Source organism: Tursiops truncatus, chromosome 1 (assembly GCF_011762595.2).
Source record: "Tursiops truncatus isolate mTurTru1 chromosome 1, mTurTru1.mat.Y, whole genome shotgun sequence".
NCBI lineage: Eukaryota > Metazoa > Chordata > Mammalia > Artiodactyla > Delphinidae > Tursiops > Tursiops truncatus.
The window spans coordinates 92,022,189-92,043,142 of record NC_047034.1 but is presented as its reverse complement, the minus strand read 5'-3'; the positions used below and the strand labels follow the sequence as shown (position 1 = coordinate 92,043,142).

The 20,954-nt window shown below is 34.9% G+C and overlaps 1 long non-coding RNA gene across 1 annotated transcript; it reads right to left on the bottom strand.

Annotated features, from left to right (window-relative positions):
• Nucleotides 1-999: 999 nt before the first annotated feature.
• On the bottom strand, nt 1,000-16,479 carry LOC141279729 (uncharacterized). Its single transcript, XR_012334452.1, has 3 exons — nt 16,439-16,479; nt 13,211-13,308; nt 1,000-1,058 (listed from the first exon to the last, which is right to left on the bottom strand). It is a non-coding gene; the product is annotated as an uncharacterized lncRNA (long non-coding RNA).
• Nucleotides 16,480-20,954: the final 4,475 nt, after the last annotated feature.

Here is a 20,954-nt window from a genome sequence, read left to right as displayed (position 1 = left end):
GTGAAGAGGCAGGGGCCAGATTTGCCACTTTCCACTCCTCTCACCCACCCCCCACGACATTAAATGAACAAAAAGCAACTCTGTACAGCACAAAATATACAGGGAGGGCCTTCCCCCAAGCCCTGGACTGTGCAGAGTGAGAGGGGCAGCTCTGGAGGACAGGGTTGGGGCCTCCAGCTTTTGACACCACCCCAGGCCCCTTCCCAACACCATGGGGCCAGAACTGGCAGCTCTGACCAGGAAACAAAATGCCAACTTCCTCTGAAATGTGTGTGGGACTCCTAGCTCAAAATTTTCCTCTTCTTCTCAGACCCCAGAGCTCTCTCAGGAACAACTGGCCTGAGCTTCTAGAATAGATGGGAGGTGTGATAGTTTGTGCTGAAGTTTGTCTGGGTGTGGTGCACACTTCTAGCCTACTGTCCTGAGATTAGTAAGTCAGTCTTCCCCAGGTGGATGAAACTCCTGAGGAGGGGGTTTAGGACAATTGAGTTCCCTCTGGAGGATCTGTTTTTAGGCAGATCAGGAGAGATAAGAGAAAGTCTCCCCTGACATTTACTGTATTTCAGATGCCTTCAGCTCAAAATGTTACCAACCAGGGTTCTTGGCCTTCCCCAATCAATAGAAATTGACTAGAGGCCAGACAAGATATTCAGGCACGGCTTTATTGGGGCCCCTGCTACAGCAGGGGGAGAACAAACAACAGGTTCCCTTGCTTGCTTGCTCCCTGAGGGGGGGCAAGCTTGTTCCTTACATGGGGTGAGGGTAGGGGTGTGTCCAGGGATCCATCCGGCCAGAGGGGCGGCTTAGGTGTTTTGCCCACCCCTTAGGTGGTGTTGTGTGCAGGGGGCATGCAAGGTACCCTGTTTTTGCTTCAGGCTCTTCAAAAGTGGCAGTTGGGTTTTTTGGTCTCTTTGTATCTTTTGGGTCCAGAATTTGCCCGGACTGTTGCAGGTAGTTATTTTTAGTCCCACATAGCTTCTTTGTATGTTGTTGCTGGAGGAGAGGTGTTTCTAGGTGCAAGCATTGCAGAACTGCAGCAAAGGGGCCCAGGTCCCAGCCTGTCTCAAAAATAATCAATATATCAAAGTGGCATATTTGGGGATGGCAAGTCTTGACCTGCTTCTAAGTGATATAGTTCTAGAGAAAATATCAATGATACACTAAGTCAAAATCAACATATGAAAAATATCAAGAATGTTATGGAGGACAATTTATATAACTACTATCGTAATGCCAAAGTTTTTTTAAAAAAATTAACATCAATATTTTCAGAACCTATACCACAAATATCAGTATTTTGTTGCAAATAATTCATTTCAGAAATAAATTTGAAGCAGTGGAAAAATCCAGTCACATGCCCCCGTGATGAATTAAAGGATTACATTTCTAACTTTTTCCCTTGATAAGCACAATGGTATATGTTTATAATGCCTTAAACGTGTGCTATGTCAAAAATATGCTATAATTTGAGCTATATTTTTGAGCATTTACATTTTGTTATGAAATTTAAAAACTGTTTCAAACTCTGTGGTATTTTTCAAAATTACAAATAATTAGCGTCCCATGATAACTGCTTTGGAGGGAGCTCTACTTCCAGAATGGCTGTGTGAGGAACTCTGTCGTCCTCATCTCAGCAGAATAGCCATAACAGGTGAAAATTATAAGAGACATGACCATTTAAAGTTTCTGCAAATTCTCCTAAAAACATACAGAAAATTTTTTTTTTCAAAAAAGTCTAGATCACATGGCACTTGGGGTGCAGTTCTTCTCCCAGCTCCCGGTTAAGGAGGGTCGGCTGCCAGCATTTTTCAGACTACCCTACCACTGGCTATCTGGGGAAGGGTGGATTTGCAGAGGTTTAACTTCAGTCAGGTGCAGCTGATAAACTGAGGGCTCCTTTCTTCCATCCAGCCTAACTTTAGGGTGAGGGTGAGGCAGGTGGAACAGGATGAGAATAGTTTGGCCCCAATTTCCCTCTCCCCAGCTCTCTTACATTGCAGAGATTCCTGAAAGAGGCAGGTGGAGAAGATCAGAGGTAACCACCCCTATTGCACACCCTGTTTAAAGTGGAGCAGTCATTCCAAGGAAAGTGGGCCACTCTCCTCACCCCCAGCTCCATAGCAGAAATTCAGAGATTTTTTTTTAACTCAGGAAGAGAGGCAAGCTGTAAGAACAGAGAACACCAAAGCTCTTCTCAGGGGAGCTATCTTTATTTGGGACATAGTTTGGGAAAGTTCTAGCCTAAGGATGCTATTTTAAAAAACAAAAAACACAGTGGAGATTTTGATGGTAACACATTAAGATAAAGCTGGTAGTTCCCATGAAAGGAGCAAAATAAATCACAAGCCAGCTAATTTACCAAAGAGAACTAAGGAAAGGGACAGCTAAGAATTAGCTGACAGCTGGCAGATAGTGGAGCCTAATGGTTGGATGTGATACCAAAAGAAGCAGGGAGTATAACAGAAAGATCAGGGAAAGAGACAGAGAGCTCTGCTAAAACTTTACACTGTCATTCCATGAGTACTGTGTGCATGCGTGAAACTGTACTCTCTGAGGTTTGACATCTTCAGAGGCTTTATACTGTGGGGGAAATAGATTTAGCTAATGTAGTCCATCCAAGTCAAGAAATAACAACCCCCAGAGAGAGGGGTATCAGTGTCCAGAGTCAGATGCCACCGTTGCAGCTGCTGCTATGAGATTTTTGACTTGCTCTTGCCACTGGGCTCTCACTGCTAATGCCAGTCCCTCAATGATGCCATCACACCATTAAAATACCATTGCTTCCATTATAAATAATTTCTGAACCCAGTTTTCACCTACCTACACTCTAAAGGTATTACAGTTGGCCAAACATGGTTTAAATAATTATTTGTAATATTTAAAAAAGATTTATTGATATTTCCCAAGCGATCAATTACCAAAGATAAATTTATCAATTTGAGGGTGAAGATATAGCAGAACATTATAAAATATTAAACATTACTCCCTCCCTTAAACAACATAACAAATACTTTATAAGCACTATTGATGATGCAGCAGCTCTCTTTTCATTAAAAATATATATATATAATTCCAGTATTTAATTACAAAAACCCTAAAATGTTGCTAGCTACCACAGAATAAAGCAAATTGATGGCAAGTTCCCTAAAAGCTAATTACGAAAAAAACTTAAAAACACAACTGGAAATTTTGTATTTATAGTCAGTATCTCAATATTTGAGGATATTTTTGAGAGTAGAAACCAGTGACTGCATATTGAAACTGTAATTTGTAGCCTTGAGAGAATTGGGAGTATTTAAAAATATTAAAGCTTTGGGAGAATCTTTCATTTGTTATCGTTTTTTGAAGCTCTTTCTCCAGGCACCAATACCAAAGGATAAAGAAACACAGTTCAAATGACAGCCATTTCACAAGGCTTTTTAAAATTTGTGAAAAATATATTTCAAAAGAAAGAAAAACTCAAGTTATCCCATAAGTATATACCAGTGTGTTCTGTTGCTATTTTTGTTGTTTTCCCAAGTTAGAAGTTTAGGAAGGGAGCCCGAATTGAAATGGGTTACTAGTTTTGGTTATAATTCAAGGGGTTTTATAATCAAAATTAAATGAGATTAGAATTTTTTTAAGTGTAACCTATAAGGCTCTAAAGCAAATGTCTGTATTATTAAAATAGAAATTATAAAATGATTGCTAGTAACTACTTATGACATTCAAAATTCAAACATTTTTTTCCCTTATATCTTTCCATCTTTCTAAACTGGAATGAATAAAATATTTTGAGTTTTTTGTCATAAATATTTCATGTACAACTTTATTATTTGATAATTTTCTTTTAATTTTTTAAATGTCATCATAAATGTCATATAGAAACAAACTTTTGATTAAATGTATTTTCTTCTAGAAATTAATGAAAGCTTCAAGAGTCATATTCCCAGGATTGTAATATTGATGAAACAGAAAATTTAGTCCCACAATATTAAAAAGGGGCATCAACTTGATTAATTCATTTTATAAAACTGAAAATGTCTTCCAAGATTAAATATTATCTTTTCTGAGTTGAATTTTTATTTCAATTTCCATTGTGGATTTTTATCTATTAAATAGCCTTGACTGTCAGACTTTTTGGTTTTCTAACCATCATTTTATGATTTTACAAATACGTATTTATTAGTAAATTATAGTTTGGAAGTCTACAATGAGTAAAAGGGAAAACAAGTATTCTGTTTTCAACTGTAACCTATTATGTATTTTTTTCTTGTTTTTTTTTTTAACATCTTTATTGGAGTATAATTGCTTTACAATGGTGTGTTGGTTCTGCTTTATAACAAAGTGAATCAGCTATACATATACATATATCCCCATATCTCTTCCTTCTTGCATCTCCCTCCCTCCCACCCTCCCTATCCCACCCCTCTAGGTGGTCACAAAGCACCGAGCTAATATCCCTGTGCTATGTGGCTGCTTCCCACTAGCTATCTATTTTATGTTTGGTAGTGTATATATGTCCATGCCACTCTCTCACTTTGTCCCAGGTTACCCTTCCCCCTCCCCGTGTCCTCAAGTCCATTCTCTAGTAGGTCTGCATCTTTATTCCCGTCTTGCCCCTAGGTTCTTCATGACCATTTTTTTTTTTTGGATTCCATATATATCTGTTAGCATACGGTATTTGTTTTTCTCTTTCTGACTAACTTCACTCTGTATGACAGTCTCTAGGTGCATCCAACTCACTACAAATAACTCAGTTTTGTTCCTTTTTATGGCTAAGTAATATTCCATTGTATATATGTGCCACATCTTCTTTATACATTCATCTGTTGATGGACACTTAGGTTGCTTCCATGTCCTGGCTATTGTAAATAGAGCTGCAATGAACATTTTGGTACTGACTCTTTTTGAATTATGGTTTTCTCAGGGTATATGCCCAGTAGTGGGATTGCTGGGTCATATGGGAGTTCTATTTTTAGTTTTTTAAGGAATCTCCATACTGTTCTCCATAGTGGCTGTCTCAGTTTACATTCCCACCAACAGTGCAAGAGGGTTCCCTTTTCTCCACACCCTCTCCAGCATTTACTGTTTGTAGATTTTTTGATGATGGCCTTTCTGACCAGTGTGAGATGATATCTTATTGTAGTTTTGATTTGCATTTCTCTAATGATTAGTAATGTTGAGCATTCTTTCATGTGTCTGTTGGCAATCTGTATATCTTCTTTGGAGAAATGTCTGTTTAGGTCTTTCTGCCCATTTTTGGATTGGGTTGTTTGTTTTTTTGATATTGAGCTACATGAGCTGCTTGTAAATTTTGGAGAGTAAATCTTTGTCAGTTCCTTCATTAGCAAATATTTTTTCCCATTCTGAGGGTTGTCTTTTGGTCTTGTTTATGGTTTCCTTTGCTGTGCAAAAGCTTTGCAATTTCATTAGGTCCCATTTGTTTATTTTTGTTTTTATTTCCATTTCTCTAGGAGGTGGGTCAAAAAGGATCTTGCTGTGATTTATGTCATAGAGTGTTCTGCCTATGTTTTCCTCCAGGAGTTTGATGGTGTCTGGCCTTACATTTAGGTTTTTAATCCATTTTGAGTTTATTTTTGTGTATGGTGTTAGGGAGTGTTCTAATTTCATTCTTTTACATGTAGCTGTCCAGTTTTCCCAGCGCCACTTATTGAAGAGACTGTCTCTTCTCCACTGTATATTCTTGCCTCCTTTATCAAAGATAAGGTGGCCATATGTGCGTGGGTTTATCTCTAAGGTGGCCATATGTGTGTGGGTTTATCTCTGGGCTTTCTATCCTGTTCCATTGATCTATATTTCTGTTTCTGTGCCAGTGCCATACTGTCTTGATTACTGTAGCTTTGTAGTATAGTCTGAAGTCAGGGAACCTGATTCCTGCAGCTCCGTTTTTCTTTCTCAAGATTGCTTTGGCTATTCAGGGTCTTTTGTGTTTCCATACAAATTGTGAAAATTTTTGTTCTAGTTCTGTGAAAAATGCCAGTGGTAGTTTGATAGGGATTGCATTGAATCTGTAGATTGCTTTGGGTAGTAGAGTCATTTTCACAATGTTGATTCTTCCAATCCAAGAACATGGTGTATCTCTCCATCTGTTTGTATCATCTTTAATTTCTTTCATCAGTGTCTTATAATTTTCTGCATACAGGTCTTTTGTCTCCTTAGGTAGGTTTATTCCTAGATATTTTATTCTTTTTGTTGCAATGGTAAATGGGAGTGTTTTCTTAATTTCACTTTCAGATTTTTCCTCGTTAGTGTATAGGAATGCAAGCCCTATTATGTTTTTATAGCAAACGGCTAGTAGATTACAGTTTAAACTAGTCCTAACTGTCGATGAAAGATGTGTTCCATTCCTTGTAATATTGGCTTTGTTTGGTGTCAAAAGTACTAAGACAGCAAATTTTCAAGGCTTAATGTACCAGAAAGTCAGAACTACCTTTGAAGTGGTTTTCAGAAGCCAAAAAGAACACCTACAGAAGAACCTTGTACTATGTTCTTGGCTTGCACACCAAACACTGAGTAAAAGCTTTGATTTCTGCTGTTTCATTCCTCCTACAATAACAGCCCTTGCCACTATTAATATAAAAAGACTTCCAAAGTGAATCTATTAAAACTATATAGTCTCACAACAGAAGTAACTTTTAAAAAGTTATAGTAGATTCTCTTTCTCATGGTTATTTCATAGGACTAGACTATATACCTTTGTTGTTTAAAGTAACAAGCTTCAAAGTACTTTATATTTTGGAAAGGACAGCGAATAATAGGTGCCCACCATGAGTAACAATGTGATCAAAATGAATTAAGATGATAAAGTGTTAGAAAAACATGATAGTATTTCATTTCTCACTTTCTTCTAGTTTTATTGAGCTATAATTGACGTAACGTTGTACAAGTTTAAGGTGCACAACAGAAGGGTTTGATATATGTATATATTGCTCAATGATAGCCACAATTAGTTGCATTAACATCCATCGCCTCACGCAGTTACAAATTTTTTATACTGTGATGAGAACTTTAAGGTCTACTCTCTCAGCAAATTTCAAATATACAACACAGTATTGTAAACTAGAACTTATAACTGGAAGTTTTTACCTCTTGAAAACTTTCACCCAATTCCCCCACCTTCTACCTCTGGTAACCACAAATCTGATCTCTGTTTCTGTGATTTTGAGTTTTTTAGATTCCACATATAAGTGATGTTATACAATGTTTGTCTTTCTCTCTATGACTTATTTCACTTAGCATAATGCCCTCAGAGTCCTATTGTAGATAACGCTGCCGTGAACATGGGGGTGCACATATTTATTTGGGTAGTGATTTTGTTTGCTTTGGGTATATATCTAGAAGTAGAATTGCTGGATCATATGCTAGATCCATTTTTGGAAGAGACTTGTGTTTAAATAAATATTGATAAAGAAAATGTCATAAGTCAAGAGAAAGTAGTGGGAACCGTGGGAACTAGAGAATGCAGGTGCAATCTAAACTGTGAACAGTTTTCAGTATCAGCCCATTGTTCACTCGTGGCAATGTGGGCCCAGTGTTGACAGATTTTTCTTCTTTATTTTTGTCTTAAGAGAAACTGGCTTCGTGGAATTTTGTGTTGATTTACCAATTCTTCAACCATTAAATGATGGATCACTTTTTAACAATTTTTTAATGGTATGACACAAAACCACATGAGGGCCAAGTTGCTACCATGGATTAGCAATTTGTAATCTCTGGGTTATACACTTCAGACAGATAAAGCTGCTCTTTTGATTATTTTCGTATTGAAGTATAGCCAGTCTACAATATTGTGCTAGTTTCAGGTGTACAGAAAAGTGATTCGGTTTTATATCTATATCTATCTATCTATATAGATATAGATATATAGATAGGTTCTTTTTTAAATTAATTTTTATTGGGGTATAGTTGCATTACAACACGTTAGTTTCTTGCTGTACAGCAAAGTGAATCAGTCATATGTATAGATATATCTACATTTTTATTTTATTTTATATTTTTAAATTTTTATTGGAGTATAGTTGCTTTATAATGTTTTGTTAGTTTCTATTGTACAGCAAATTGAGTCGCCTATATGTATACATATATCCCCTCTTTTTTGGATTTCCTTCCCATTTAGGTCACCGCAGAGCACTGATTAGAGCTCCCTGTGCTCTACAGTAGGTTCTCATTAGTTATGTTTTATACATAGCAGTGTATATATGTCAATCCCAGTCTCCCAGTTCATCCCACCCCCCCCCCCACCCCCTTGGTGTCCATATGTTTGTTTTCTATGTCTGCGTATCTATTTCTGCTTTGTGCATGAGTTCATCTGTATCATTTTTCTAGATTCCACATATAAGCGATATTATATGATATTTGTTTCTCTCTTTCTGACTTACTTCACTCTGTATGACAATCTCTAGGTTCATATATTCTTTTTTTTTTCAATTTGTTTCCATTATAGGTTGTTACAAGATATTGAACATAGTTCCCTGTGCTATATGGCAAATCCTTGTTGTCTATCCATTTTATGATTTTATGTATGGTAGTGTGTATCTGTCAATCCCATACTCCTAATTTATCCTCTCCCACCCCTCCTCCCCTTTGGTAACTATGAGTTTGTTGTCCATGTCTGTGAGTTTGTCTCTGTTTTGTAAGTAAGTTCATTTGTACAACTTTCTAGATTCCACATATAAGTGATATCATAAGGTATTTGTCTTTCTCTTTTTGACTTACTTCACTTAGTATGATAATCTCTAGGTCCATCCATGTTGCTGCAAAAGACATTATTTCATCCTTTCTTATGGCCAAGTAATATTCCATTGCGTGTGTGCATATATATATGTATATATATATATATTTATATATATATATATATTTAAAGTTACTGTCTATTTATATATATATAAAGTTACTATCTAACATCCTTTTGTTTCAACTTGAAGTCCTTCAACTTGAAGGACTTCCCTTAGCATTTCTAATAGGGCAAATCTAGTTATAATGGACTCCCTCAGCTTTTGTTTATCAGGGAAAGTCTTAATTTTTCCTTCATTTTTGAGAGTTTCTTCTGGATACAGTATTCTCAGTTGACAGATTTTTTTCCCCAATATGATATATGTATATATCATCCTACTGCATTTCTGCTGAGAAATTGCTTATAATCTTATAGAAAATAGCTTTTATGTGATGAGTCACTTTTCTGTTGCTGCTTTCAAGATTCTGTATTTGATTTTGACAGTTTGATTATAATATTTCTTGGTGTCTAACTCTGGTTTATCCTTCTATAGTTAATATGGCTTTTGTATTTGTGTATTGAATTATTTCCTCAAATTTGGGACTTTTTGGCCATTATTTTGTCAAATATGCTCTCTACTCCTCTCTCTCTCTCTTTCCTTTTTTAGATTCCCATGCTATGTATATTGTTCCATCTAATAGTGACCCATAAGTCCCTTGGGCTCTTTTCACTTTTCTTTATTATTTTTTTCTATTTGCTCCTCTGACTTGATGATTTCGAATGATCAGTCTCCAAATCCACTAATTTTCTCTTCTGTCTGATCAAGTCTGTTATTTAATACCTCTAATAAATTTTTAATTCATTTATTGTATCTTTTACTCCAGAATTTATCTTTTTTTATCATTTCCCTCTCTTTCTGATATTCTCCTTTTGTTCTTAAATCGTTGTACTAATTTTGTTTACTTGTCTGTCTCCTTTTTTGTTTTGGCCATTGAGTAAATTTAAGACAATGTTTTCAAGTCTTTGTCTAGCCTGAATTTCTTTAGGGTTAGTTTCTGGAGATTTATTGTTACTTTGAATGTTACTGTTTTTTATGTACCTTGTGATTTTTGTTGAGATTTGGGAACTTGAAAAACTAGCCATTTCTCCCGGTTTTAATGGAATGGCTTTATGTAGAGGAACACGTTCACAGTCCCTGCCCATAATCTCATCCCAAGTTTTCTGTGGAACTGCAGACTCCCTGCATCTCCAACAATACCTTCCATTGCTTTCAGTAGCTTCCAGTCTGATATCCAAAATATGCCACCACTCTCATCAGTGTTCTTAGTCAAGCAAGCAAGCAAGAAATGCCTCAATCAACCCCTTAGACAGGCCAGAATGTTATAAGAAAGCTCCATCCTTTTCCTTCTGTCCCAAGGTAGAAGTTGAGATTTGAGCTGTTTGCTCCTAACCGCACAGAGCTCTGTAGCATGAAGGAGGTTGGGAAAGGGTTGCAAAATGCCACAAACTTCTTGCCAGTTTGAGTTCAGCTTCTTCTTTGTTGGGTGTTCACTTGTTTGGTGCAGCTTCTTAACTGTTTTCTAGAGTTCTCAGAAAAGCATTTTGGTCTGTAAATTGTTGTTTATTCAGTGCCATCTTGCTGAACTTGAGGTCTGTAATGTTTTTGTTTAAACATATTTAAAATATGATTTTACATTTGTTCTTATGTAGTTCAGATTTTTGTCTTAAATAGAACCTTTAAAAGATGCTTTCAGCCTGTTTGTTGCTATCATTTAGAAATGCAAAATTTTATTTTAATTTTTCCTATAATCTTGCTAAACTTATTAATTGTAATAATTTATCTACAGTTTTTTTGAGGGAGTATTTCTATCTACAGACTCATAACATCTGTAAGCATTAAGATTTTTCTCTCTTTTTTTATTCCTTATGCATTATTTCTTTTACTTTTTATACTATACTGACTGTGACCACTTTTAAATTTTTGAGGGGAAATAGTTATATGATACATCCTTGAATGATTTCTCATCTCAAAGATAAAACTTTCAACATCTTACCATAAATTATGATGCTTGCTCTAGGCTTTTTATATTTAACACTAATTATAAGAAGGAAATCCTACCATGTTTCCTTTTTTTTTTTGGTTTAGCATGAAGGATGTTACATTTTATAAAATACCTTATATGTATCTATTAGGACTGTGTTTCTTCTTTATCCTATTACTGTATGCAAATTACTTTCATTTCTTGAATATACACAACTTGGTTTTGGTGTATTATACCTTTAATTTTTTAACAGACTTTTTGCACTTAAAAATAGCTTATTGGGCTTCCCTGGTGGCGCGGTGGTTGAGAGTCCGCCTGCCGTTGCAGGGGACACGGGTTCGTGCCCCGGCCCGGGAAGATCACACGTGCCCCGGAGCGGCTGGGCCTGTGAGCCTTGGGTGCTGGGCCTGCGCGTCCGAAGCCTGTGCTCCACAACGGGAGAGGCCGTAGCGGTGGGAGGCCCGCGTACCGCAAAAAAAAAAAAAAAGAAAGCTTATTATTTTCCTTTCTTACAATGTTAATGTCAGGATTTTGTGTCAAGATTATGCTTGACCTCATAAAACAAGTAATTTTTCACTCATTTTTTATTTTTTTGTGTTTTTTAGTAATTTTACATAAGATAGTGTTATTTCATCAATAGAAGTTCAGTGCTACTGCTAAATTCTTCACAGCAAAGAATATTTTGTGGGGGGGATTTTTAAAATTTATTTGTTTTTATTTTTGGGTGTGTTGGGTCTTCGTTGCTGCACACGGGCTTTCTCTAGTTGCGGCGAGCGGGGGCTACTCTTTGTTGTGGTGCGTGGGCTTTTCGTTGCAGTGGCTTCTGTTGTTGCAGAGCACGGGCTCTAGGTGCATGGGCTTCAGTAGTTGTGGCACATGGGCTCAGTAGTTGTGGCTTGTGGGCTTAGTTGCTCTGCAGCATGTAGGATCTTCCCAGGCCAGGGATCGAACCTGTGACCCCTGCATTGGCAGGCAGATTCTTAACCACTGTGCCACCAGGGAAGCCCGGTGAGGGGGATTTTTAACTGTAGATTTAATTCTTTTAGTAGTTAAATTTTTAATCACATATTCTATTTCCAAATACATTCCATTCACTATTTCTTTTAAAATATAGGGATGTAAAGCTTCCTTATTCATCTTCTTTTTTTGTTTAGTATTTGTGATTCTCTCTTTCCTCTTAATTTTTTTAAGATTTTATTTTGAAATCATTGTAGATTCACATATATTGGTAAGAAATAATACAGAGGGATCCTGCATATCCTTCAACCAGTTTACCCTAATTAATGGTAACATCTTGCAACTGAGATAATATTTTAAAAATAAATCATTGTGTTTTTATTGTCTGCATTTGTGTACACATTTTTGCCATTAACTCAAGGTCTCTACCTGTTTTGGAATTGGGGAGGAAGAAGTGGACAGAGGTAGAGAAGCCAGTAGCATTGTTAAGCTAGGAATGAAATAAAAAGAAGTAGTTACTGACTTGACACTAACATCATAAATAGAACTTCCAAGCAAGACATAATCTTGAAAGTTTTTACCTAAAAAAATGTATTTACAGTTGACCGTTGAACACATGGGTTTGAACTGTGTGAGTCCACTTATATGTGGATATTTTTCAATAGTAAATACTACAGTACTACAAGGTCCTGGTTGGTTGAATCCTATGATACACAGATATGAAGGGCCAACCATAAGTAATATGCAGATTAACCTTTGCATTTTTCAAGGGTCAACTGTACTAAATTTACTAATTATTATTAATATATTAGAATCAAATTTAATGACCTAACAAACATTTAATAAGAAAATTTCTCAAAATACAGAAAGTGAGAGGGAGCTGTTATGCCCTTTCTGGCCCAAGAAATTGTGGGGAAAAAGGAACAGAATTAGGGAAGACAGATTGATAGGTATATGCTTTCCACTCTCTTGCTTTTAGTTGAAAGAAAGTTTTAGATGAATTGAAGGGAACACAGAGAACAGGAGAGTTTTGCATCACCCTGTAACCTGGATCTACAAAGAAATAGCATTTTATTCTTAAAAGTAACATAGGATAGCTTCTTCATAGTTTGTCAAAGTAAATTTGGCAATATAGGATAATTGTGTATATGAAGGCAACTATTAAATCCTTTTCTGAAGTCACCATCAAATTCTCCTTTGGCATGAATTAGACCCCAAATTTCCCAGATGCTTCCAATTGATGTTATAGAGATTCGTGGAAATGAAAAGCACCAGAAGTGCCGTGAGACCTGCTAAAATGAGGATTGAATTAGACTAAAAAAAGTGACTTGCTAGAACATGGGTAAGAGCTGATTAGCACATAGAACACATGACAGCTAAGGTGAGGCCAAATCAGCCACAGATTACATTAGACCTGGATAGAGATACAAGACCACAGATTTTACAGTTTAGCAGTAAACCCCTGCAGAGGGCTTGTAATTGAGATCACTTATACCTTAGTGTTTACCAGTTCACAGAGCTTATCACTCCAGTGACTCCACAAGAGGCCAGGCAACATGAGGAATCTGCTGAGGTTTTCTTTCTCTTATGCTGCTAATAGGACATAAAAATCAATATTCCACACCACCTTGGAGAGGCGCAGAGAGACAGAGATACAACTCTGAGAGAATAAACAGTACTAAGGTTAACCTTTAAAAAATAAACATATTTAATGGATTAGAGTAAAATTAAGTATCTTCACTGCCCCCTGAGTAGACCTTAAAGATGAGATCAGTTACACATAAAGGAACTTTTTATTTGCAGTTGTGGTGTATCATGTGTGTATGTTTAATCCAGGTATGCACCTATTGCCCTCTATTTTCTCTTACTGCTCCGCAGCTCATATGTCCCCAAATAGTTCCTTCGCTCACTCCCTCATGTGCTCACTAATTGTCTTTTTTTTTTCTGGCTGGGCCTTGTGGCATGCAGGATCTTAGTTCCCCAACCAGGGATTCGAGCCTGTGCCTCCTGCAGTGGAAGCGTGGAGTCCTAACCACTGGACCCCCAGGGAATTCCCTCACTAATTGTTTTTTGACTTTTATTTGTACAGTACTTCTTCTTTGATCTTTACTTATACAAAGCATCATATATTCTTCAAAATCAAGGGCCTCTCTCCTCCACAAAGACTTCACTACTGACTTCAACCCATAAAATTTTTCCACTTTTCTGAAATATTGTCTGTGGTTACTGTTACTTAGTTTAACATATAATTACAAAAAGCTTCATATATTTCACAGTTCTTTTTTCTCTCCCATCTATCTCATATAAAGTACACATAATAGTGCCTGGTACTTGGTAAGAAAACAATAAATTTTAGAAAGAAGTATTTTCTTATGAAAGTAGTGTCCAGTGTCATGTCTTAGAGATTTTCTGGGTTTTCCATAGTGTCTAGTAGTCTGACTCCACCTAATTAAATAAATATTATTGTGTTTCATATATTTTCATAAATTAATTTCTTTACCTAGTTTCACAGAATTTTGAGGAACTGTAAAATGTATGAAATGTGTGAAGTCTTTAAAACTAGGAATTGCTGCGCAAGACGTCACAGGCTGTTAGATTTATTTACTGTCTTAACATTAGTGTCATCATTATGAACACTCAAAAGATTCATGCTATTAGATTACACAGCCATATTGTAAAATTATTCCTTTTAAAAATATTATGAAGTAAGCAAAGGAAAAAGTGATTAACAAATAATTAAAAACTTCAACCAATTAATAATTTTACTTTGTCAACTTGACACCAAAGTAGTTAATACAAGTTTTTACTTTATTGTCTGACTGATGTATAGTCAGGGTAATAAGTACTGTCTGGTTTCTTCTCTGTGTAACTGAGAAACTTACAACTGTGGTTAATTCACTGTTAACCTTGTGTGTTTCTGCACAGTTAATCATGAAGGCAGAGGAGATATGTGTGACTGAGAAGAGACAGAAAGGGAGGATAATGGAATTTATGATCCTTTAATAATGCATATTTCCCACATCATTCTTTCTCCTATTTGCCTCATATTAGCACTGAAGAATAAAAGATATATATCATAGCTTTATAAAATATACCACCTTTTAATACATATAAGCACAATAATATTAGTTTGTCATTTTATAATTTTATTTTTTACAAATGTTCTTATTTCTTTTACCCCATCTTCTAAGTCAGAGAGTGTTTTTAAAGTGAAAAAAAAAAAGAATATATGTCTTTTAAATTTAATCTTCAATCACCTCCCTTGTATGCAATAAAAAATTATGTAATAAAAAAGTTTATTGACATGCTTTGAGATGAGTCATATTCATTTTGGTTTTATTTCTAAATAATCACACTTTTTTTTTCACAGGCATATTCGTAAGAGTGAATAATGTGTGCTTTCTATGGAATATAAGTTTGAACTCATTTATTATGCTGAAGAATTTATTATTTAGTATCAGTTTAATTAAAAGTCAGAATGTTGATTTAGGTCACAAAGAAGGGATTTTAAATTAGATGCTGTTATAAAATGCAAGATAATTTCCTTTCAGTCAATATTTTTTATTTTTTTAACACTTTCTTCAGTTTCATAAGTGGTAGAGATATTGATTATACATATATTTTAATGATAAATAATTCTCTGCAAATAGAATACATATATCTATATCTGTATCTCTATCTATCTAATGTGTGTATCTATAGTTAGAAATTGCTCCCCCAAAGTGACACGCCACTATTAAGAGAAAAGATAAGACCTTAAAAATATTTTTTATAGTCGAAAAGGATATACTCTTTCATGGTATTTGTTAAACTCAATATGTCTCTTGCCATTTTAATAGAAAAATAGATTGATAATTAAAATAATCTCATTTTATGAGTTCCTTGTTTTTTTCCCTTTGGCAATGAGACCAAAATAGTTAAAATGTATTTTCTTAAAGAAGGACTATAAATATTATTTTAAGTGAATCTCAATATTTTAAATACATCCAAGACTGTTCTAGTTAAAGAGATGAGTTCATCATAGTTGTGCATGTTCATTTTCCTGTACAATAATTTCTTAAGAAATATGATTAGAATTTACCCAGCATAAATTATTTGTACTCATCTCATTACTTGCTACTTTTGGTGGCTGACAGGTCTCAATAAATCAACAGTTATGTAGCTCTAAATTTTCTAATATCTGATTGCATGTAAATGATTAATATATTCTGATTTATCTACAGTATTTAGATTAAGTATAAAATATCTTGATTAGATAGGTTTTATTAAAATAAGGCCAGAAATATTAATAAGAATGCTTAAATAAATGCATTTGGAAAGCATGCTCACTGACATATAAGAAGGATGTTTCTTAATATAAACGCAAATAGCAGAGAATTTTAAATGCCTTTTTGAAAAACAGTATTAATAATCTGAGCTTTAATTTTTTACTTTTCACCTCTTGGGCTCATGCTTTTTATTGAGAATCATATTTGATTTGAGAAACCAAGAATTAGTGCAATTGTGAAGAATGTAGAGCTCTTTTATTGTTTTTATTTTTTAATGTAAAAATATATTTTTTTATTTTTTATTTTTTATTATGTAAAAACCAAATATCTTGGAAAAACAGGAGAGGATGAGTCCCCACATAATATTTTGCTGGTAGTATGAAGTATTACCTGACCAAATTTGAATTATGTATTAGAAGCCTTTATTTAACTCTCAAACAATTCATTTTAACTACCTGGTCAAGACTTTGCCTTAGAAGTAATGCTAGAAATAATCAGACATACAAGCTAAGGTCTGTTTTCAAGGCTGATCATCAGACTGTTATGAGAATGAAAATTCTGGAGGAAACAAAATAGCAAACAATATAGAATTAAAAAAACATTCATACAATATTTAAAGGTTACTTTCCATTTACAGTTACTACAAAATATTGGCTATATTCCCTGTGTTGTACAATACATCCTTGAGCTTTACATTCAATAGTTTGTACTTCCCACTCCCCTACCCTATATTACCCTTCCCCAGCCTCCCACTGGTAACCACTAGTTTGTTCTCTCTGAGTCTGCTTCTTTTTTATTATATTCACATAAATGCATATATACATATGCATATATATATATATATACACACACACATGCATTGATGAAAATAATTCTTAGAAAGAAATATATAAACTATTAGTAGCGGAATTAAGGTTACTTTTTAAAATTAAATTTAATGTACAAATATATTAAGTACACATTGTGAGTTCCACAGTGCTCATAAACTTATCCCATATTCTCTACTCTCTCCTCTTATAGCTCAATTTACAGATATTGAAAAAGGCTACATCAAAAATGGTCACAGTTTTAAATTCAAGTAGTAAACAATCATACTCTTAACCTACAAATTGAGGTTAAAGAAACTTTGTAAAATATGAAAATATAATAAGACTTATGTGGTGGGGCGTTTTAATTTGAATATGAGATATCAACTGCTTGGATTCAGTGTTTAGAAAGAAAAATTATAGGGCTAGCCAGTCAGAAATTAATTGATGAAGAAATTCATAGAAGAATACTTACCATAAAGAATAGATGAACTGAGGTACAAATAAAAACTTTGGCCTTGATGGGGAGAAATGATTCTAACTTTGTACTTGAAGGTGTACACTGGACCAGAGAATGGAATGTAAAGCTTCTCATCAGCACATGATGAAACACAATTGAAAAATGCTGACTTCCTGAATTGTTATGGAGAAGGTGTCAGATAAGGTAAATTCCAAAAAAACAGGTCTTGTACTTAATTATTTGTTATATATAAAGATTTCATATATCTACAATTATACATTTTATACTTTTTCAGTTTGTTTCTTATTTCCAATTATTTGCTCAATCCAAAATAAGGTATCTGAAAAATGTGGAGAGATATATATATATATATTTATATATAAATATTTATATATATATATAAATTAATGTAATCTTTGATCATAGCATTATTCACAAAATAATTCATATAGCATTATTCACAAAAGAGTAGAGGGAGTCATAGGAACAGTTTTGTGAGGAAGATTTAAGATTATAAGAGATGTTTTCTATTTCTTCTGATTCTTTCTTTTAATGGTACACAAAAAAAGACTGAATACATAAAATGTGCTGAGAAGAAAATCACTAAAATCTTTTTTAAAAAGTTTTCCACAAATACACTACTCCTGTTTCTCAGCATAGGTGACTTTATGCTCATTTAGTCATCTCTACAATCACTCTTTTTGCTAAACATTTGTGTTTTTCTATCTTCTTTTTCTTTGGAGAAACTATCCAGAGGGAGCCCAGATGTTGGACTTAAAAGAAAATAAAAGCACCTATTATAAATATGTTCTCAAAATATGAGTACTATAGTACTCATATAATACAAAGTATCATAGATATATTCAAAGAAACCATATTTAATATTTAAAGGAAAGTTTTATGCATTAAGTCAAAAAATTAATAATATCAGCAAAAGATAAAAGAATTACATTAAAAAATGAAAATTCTAAAATTGACAGTTCAATAACTAAATAAAAAATTGACTATGGGGCTTCCCTGGTGGTGCAGTGGTTAAGAATCTGCCTGCCAATGCAGGGGACACGGGTTCGAGCCCTGGTCCGGGAAGATCCACATGCCACAGAGCAACTAAGCCCGTATGCCACAACTACCGAGGCTGTGCTCTAGAGCCCGCAAGCCACAAGTACTGAAGCCTGCGCACCTAGAGCCTGAGCTCTGCAACAAGAGAAGCCACCACAATGAGAAGCCTGTGCACTGCAACAAAGAGTAGCCCCTGCTCACCACAACTAGAGAAAGCTGTACGCAGCAACAAAGACCCAATGCGGCCAAAAATAATAATAAATAAATTTATTAAAAAAAAAATTGACGATAGGTGCTCACCAGCACATTACAGGTGGCAGAAGGAACAATTGGTAAACTTAAAAACAGGTCAAAAGAGATTATCCAATCTGAAGAACAGTAAAATGTAAGATAGTTTCTCAGAGAACTGTTGTCCACATGGCAAAGCACACATAATTGGATGGACCAGAGAAGACAGAAAGAGAGGTACTGAAAAATATTTCAAGACGTAATGACTGAAAACTTTCTAAATTCAAAGAAAACATTAATCTACACATCTAAGAAGGTCAACAAACACCACAGAGAATAAACATAAGAGATTCACAACTAGACAGCACAAACTGTTGAGAGCCAAAGACAAAGAGAAAATCTTGAAAGCAAGAAGGGCAAAACAATTCATTATGTGTAGCAAACCACAGTAAGATTAGCAGCCGACTTCTCATCAGACATATTGCAGAACTCCTCTGAGGCCTCATATTAGTAAATAGTAAAGCAGATGTACAGATTTTGTGGCCATCATTTAGACTAGATAAATACCATTTTTCCAGAGTTCAGTCAGTGTCAAAAAATGCCTTGCTTTCTTGGTCTCTGGAACCAAGTCTTTAGAAGAAGACTGACTTGCCTGGATCTGAGTGTAAGCCAGAACTTGAGGAAATAGACAATCCAAAGATTAAGTGAGAATACCAAGGTTGGTAACCTAAAGGAACTAATATAAACAATTTGGTTTCAGATATAGCTGGTGAGCCAGAGTAGCAGGGCATGGAAGAAATACATAGGCAGAAACCTGTTCCAGTTATTAGAATAGATGAATGAGAAGATCATTTGGAAAGACCTGGAAGTAGCATAAATGCCCCATGATTAGATATATATGTTTTTTTTACTAAAGGACAATGCACAGTACACAATGCACATATGCTGGATCATTTCAGTTGTCAGAGTTGTAGTGGTAACAATGACCTAATCCTTTACTACTAGTAAATAAAGGGGAATTTTCTTAAAAGACTGGCATTTCAGCAGAGAGTAGAGAAGAATATGAAGGGTAAAATAAATATAATCGTCAAAAGACTGGGATGTGCTGTGATGTTATTAAATATCATAGACAAGCTAAAAAGTGTAAGAAGTCTTTTAAAATGTTGGATATTACAAGGTAACTGCCAAGAAAGCAGTCAAAGTGCTAGGAATATAATCCAGAATTTAAAGGGAAAGTTTTGAAAGAGTATGAGCAAATGTAGACCCACAGTAGACATATTTCTGACTCAAGAAATTTGGGAAGACTTAAACCAATTTTGAAAGATCTACTGGAAAAGATTTGGGGTTTTTAGGTAAGTACTTTCATAGGTCATAAAGATGTGGGGAGTGAAATAATTTGATGGCAGAAAATTATGAAAGAAATAGAAGGGGTTTAGGACAGATTCAGGAATGAAGACCAACATGAAGGGCATTTTAAATTCCTACACAAGAAGGGAAGCAGTGTAGACTACACAGTTTTTTGTTTTTTGTTTTAGATTCCATATATATGCGTTAGCATACGGTATTTGTTTTTCTCTTTCTGACTTAGTTCACTCTGTATGACAGACTGTAGATCTATCCACCTCACTACAAATAACTCAATTTCGTTTCTTTTTATGGCGGAGTAATATTCCATTGTATGTATGTGCCACATCTTCTTTATCCATTCATCTGTTGATGGATATTTAGGTTGGTTCCATGTCCTGGGTATTGCAAATAGCTGCAATGAACATTGGACTACACAGTTCTTTAAGACTTTTTAGGAAAGGAGTAAAGAAACAAAAATTTGACTTTTTATTAAAAGAAATGTATGCACTCTAATATAAAAATAACTAGCTGTATTAATGTGAATATTTTTGGATTATATGGAAATGTATTTCTTGAAAATAAGAAATTTGAGGTAGTAGAATTCATTTGTCCTCTACCATTACAATTTGTAATACATCCCAAAACTTGCAGTAATGGCTGGAAATTTGCCTCTCCACCTTACTATTATTTAAATGTACATTGGCCAGTAGGTAAACTGTGGACATTCACTTAGAGTCCACATTAGAATAATCCCAAATTGTATTATTTGACCTAGAAGTTTTAAATATATCATTAGAGTGGACTTGTACTTTTACAGTTGTGATGGGTAAGCAGGTAGAAGATTTCTGTCAAATCAAAATCATTCTACAGACATATTCTGTCTGTGACACATGCAAAGCTCAAGTGTCAGATCTGGGTCTTGAACATTGAGATGTACACTTTGCATTTTCACCATCTCATTATTTTGACAGGGTGTCTGGGAGAGCTGGGATACACTAGCTGTAATAGGAGTTGTGAATGTTGGCAGTGTAAGCACCCAAACACATAACTCCAGAAAACTTTCTTGGATCA